Below are 4364 nucleotides of genomic sequence, written 5' to 3' on the forward strand. Positions count from 1 at the left end.
TATATACATACATAAGTATATATATATATATATATATATATATATATATATATACACGCATAAAGTTTCGTAGTAAGAGTAGATCTCTACGGTGGACCGATTAGGTAACCTGCGAGTCTCTCAGCTAACGTAACGTCGAGAACTCTCTCGCGTAACACATTTAATTTTGGCTTGCATCGTTTATGTGTTGCATCCAAAGCACCTGTTAGTCGCAAACGAATACCAAGAGAGAGAGAGAAAGAGAGAAAGAGAGAGAGAAAGAGAGAGAGAAAGAGAGAGAGAGAGAGAGAGAGAGAGAGAGAGAGAGAGACTTAGTTACTTACTGCTACAGACACGTTAAAAGAAAAAAGAAAAAGAAAAAACACGTTATTCTCACGGAATCATTCGTTTCCAAGTTCGCAAATGGTTGAAACTTTCTGACGTTTCTTAAGCTGGTAAAACTACGTAAGCGAGGATAATCTAATCGCTTTCTGTACGATTATGAGGTAATTAGCGTCCCTGATGTGTTTCAATTTGAATTATACTCGACACTTCTTTTCTCTATCCCTCTCTTTCTCTTTCTCACTCTCTTTCTATGTTTTTGCTTGAAACAATCCGGAGCAAATTTCTTTTTACGAACCTGACTCGTTTTTCATAGTTACTCGTGATATAATACTTCTGTGACATTAGTAATTTGACGATAATGATAAAAGTTTCTTTATTATTATTATTTTTGTCTTTTTAATTTGGATTTTTTTTTTTCTTTTCTTTTCTTTCGAAAGACCAACCGTGGAAGTTTTGTATGTATATTAATCTCTATAAAGTCATATAACTTAGAAATTACACGTTCTTATTAGATAAGTATACTTTTTATATCTTACACCACCATGTTTTAGTATTATCATAGTTTATAATTCATGTAAGATATCGAATACACACACACACATACGCACACCCATTTATATTTATAATATATAACATAAAATATATCTATATATTTTACATTTGAATATCACTACACTTATTTTTGGATACTGATTCCATTTGTATTAATTACATCATAATAATATAATAATTGCATCAGTATAATATTTAAACTATTAACATAGTTCTGTTATTATAAGTTATAATGTAAATTTAGATAAGGGAAATAATAGTGTTATAAATAGGATTTAGTGACTATTAAGAGCTTAGAGTAATTAATTACAGCTGCCCACGAAGTTTCGTTATGTATATATGCACGTAAATCCTTAATATAATTTTGAATATACGAAGTCCAGAACACTTTGCTCATTTGGATATCCTTCAGAAAGATATACAAATCTTAATAATCATAGATGCATTAAATAACGAAATATTCTAAGAAAGAATACGACGAAGATTTAACAATGACAAAGATTTTATTCGAACAGAGTCCATGGTAACTTCGATCAAACGAAGTGATTCGAATAGATAAGGGTTGCTGGGGGTGTCTCCAAGGATACTATATATATTTATGTATCTATACGTGCATGTGCGTATGTGTGTATGCAAATAGATATTATCTACGAATCATGCGAGAACTTGTAATTATTTCGTACGTCGTAAGATCAGCAAGACCGGATATGCATTTACGAGTAAGAGTTATTGTAAGTACGTGTTGCTAGTGAATCAGTGCATTACGTTCGTATTCTGCTTATGCTTCCACGTTTGCATAATATGAACTTACGTTGACGTATGTATATGCAGATACATGCTATACATCTGTTTCTCTTTCTCTCTGTCTGTCTATCTATATATATATATATATATCTCTCTCTCTCTGTTTATGTACACGAATATGCATGACTTTTCGTAATTTCGATTTACGACATTCACTTAATTATATTACGAATGAAATATCATCGATCGTACATCGGATGTACTGTTTAGTCATTACGCAATGTGTTAAGGTCAAATCAAATGTCAAGCCGATTTGTTTATTCGCGTATTAACAAAAAAAAAAAAAAAGACAATTTGGCAAGCATGTATTTCGTTAAGCAAACGCTAGCTTTTTTCTTCTCTCTCTCTCTCTCTCTCTCTCTCTCTCTCTCTCTCTCTCTCTCTCTCTCTCTCTCTCTCTTTTTCTCGCTAACGATGACCAAACATTTGTTTGCTACTTCTTTTTTTTTTTTTTTAATTGTTCTTGTCGTTTCTATTATTTTTCTTTTGCTTTTTCATGCATTTCAGTATATACCATGTTCACGAGTGTCATTAAATCATTAGTAAAGAAGATATTACGAAAGGAAAAATATATCGTTCGTATAAATAATTAAATTACGTGAGATCGGGGAGAGGGGTGTAAGAGAGAGGAGTCACGATTTATGTTTGCCTTTTTTCTTTTCTTTTTTTTTTTTTTTGTTACTGAATTAGCATCGAATCGACATAAATATCTATATTAAATATCGCAATCAGATTCGAGAAGTTGTAAGAAAGAAATACGGTAGGCGTTTTGTTTTTCATCGATAGGGATAGAAAAATAAAAAATGTGTGTGTGTGTGTGTGTGTGTGTGTGAGAGAGAGAGAGAGACAAAGAAAGAGACAAAAAAGAAAAAAAAGAAAATATATTTGAAGATAGATAGCCAAAATCCGTCAAAGACTTTCGTATTCTTTCGACGTTGTATTTTCTACGTGACACGATCCGCAAGGCTATCACGACGAAGGAAAAGTCGAAACCCGTGAGACTACTACGTAGAGTAGAGTACATTCTCGTTATCTAAAAGAGATAAAAATTACGTGACTATTTTAAATCTCTTGGAAGTGTTAGCAGAAAACAATTTATATTCAAGAGGAAAACATTCCTTCGTAACTGTTACGCCGATTGAATTCAATCCCTTTCTTTCTATTCCGAAATTCAAATCCCGATACTACTCTATGCAATTGAATTAATTTTCAATCGAATGATCGGAAAATAAGATAAGATAAATATCGAATAAAATCAAATTTGATCTGCAAATTATACGTAAAAGAAAAATAAATAAATGAATGAATAAATAAAAATTAAAATCTTATACTTAGCTATTTGTGTTTGTGAGATATATGTGTTACTATTTTTTTTTTTTTTTTTTTTAATTAGATATGATAAACGTAAATTAATAAACTTTAAAAACGTATAACATTCTTACGAAATCAATGATACTATAATTACATAATACGAATCGAAATTAGATTAACGAAACGATTACACGAAAAAAATAATTTGTAAGTTTCCATAAATTTCCTTCCTTTTAAATATTTTTCCCATGGGTGGGAAGATATAACGGTTCCCTTGACTTTGGATGAACTTTATAACGTTAGATGACACGTTATGGTGACACAAAACGTCTAACCCAGACCGAGAGCATTCAACTTGGGTACTCTTACCCACTCTTCTCCGGTTTTACGAATAGTGAAGGATGCTTCTACAGCTTGGTAGAAACCTTCTCTAGCATTTCCTACGAATCAATGAAGTCTTTCCCTTTCTACTAAGGGTAGCTCTTTACGACAACCCTAAACGATGAATTACGAACTTCCTTCGAACGATCCGTCGCATCGACTTAATAATAACCTAGCCAAAGATATATTTTATCCTGACTTTTCAACATCTTATATAAATTCTCCTTTTCTTAAGAAGGATAAAAAAGGAAAAAAGAAGGAAAGAAAGAAAGAAAGAAAGAAAGAAAATTCTTCTTGATAATAATTAATTAAATTTGTTTGATTCATAAATTTAACTGATGTTACTAAAAATTTCATATGAATCGTCGTTTTATCGAGAAACATGTTATTTAAGTGGGATATTAAATTAAAAAAAAAATAATAATAATAAATAAATAAATAATTAATTAATTAATTAAATTCGTTTAAAGATTTGATCAAATATTTCGTATTAATATATTCGATTATTACACGAATTGTTTTTAATATCATTATGTATGTATGTATGTATGTATTGACATAATTTGATATCAAAAAGTATTTTTTTATTTACAAAATTTTATCGATCGGTCTACCAAAACTAATACATATTTAATATCGTTGTACATATATACATACTGATACGATTTGACGCGTATATTCAAGCGGAAAAAAGCGATATGAATTTTTCCGATACTTCACGTACTTTTCGAAAATGTCAAAAAATACGACATTATTCAAAAGCAATGCCACCATCAAAAGATATTTTTATATTTACGAAATGTCATCGATCGGTCTATCAAAACTAATATATCTTTAATATCATTACATATGTATATATACACTGACATAACTATATATATTCCAGCGGGAAAAAATCAGTACGAATTAATCAACCATTCCCATAATTCTCGAAAATTAAAAAAAAAAGAAATCTAGTTTTTAGAATCTTCAAAAAATTCTAAATAATTTTC

At 30.1% G+C, this 4364-nt stretch overlaps 1 protein-coding gene across 8 annotated transcripts in view; it reads right to left on the bottom strand.

Annotated features, from left to right (window-relative positions):
- Nucleotides 1-4364, bottom strand: part of LOC122630575 (mitogen-activated protein kinase-binding protein 1) — a 117679-nt gene that overhangs the window by 95312 nt on the left and 18003 nt on the right. The window lies entirely within an intron of this gene.

This window comes from Vespula pensylvanica, chromosome 7, assembly GCF_014466175.1.
Source record: "Vespula pensylvanica isolate Volc-1 chromosome 7, ASM1446617v1, whole genome shotgun sequence".
NCBI lineage: Eukaryota > Metazoa > Arthropoda > Insecta > Hymenoptera > Vespidae > Vespula > Vespula pensylvanica.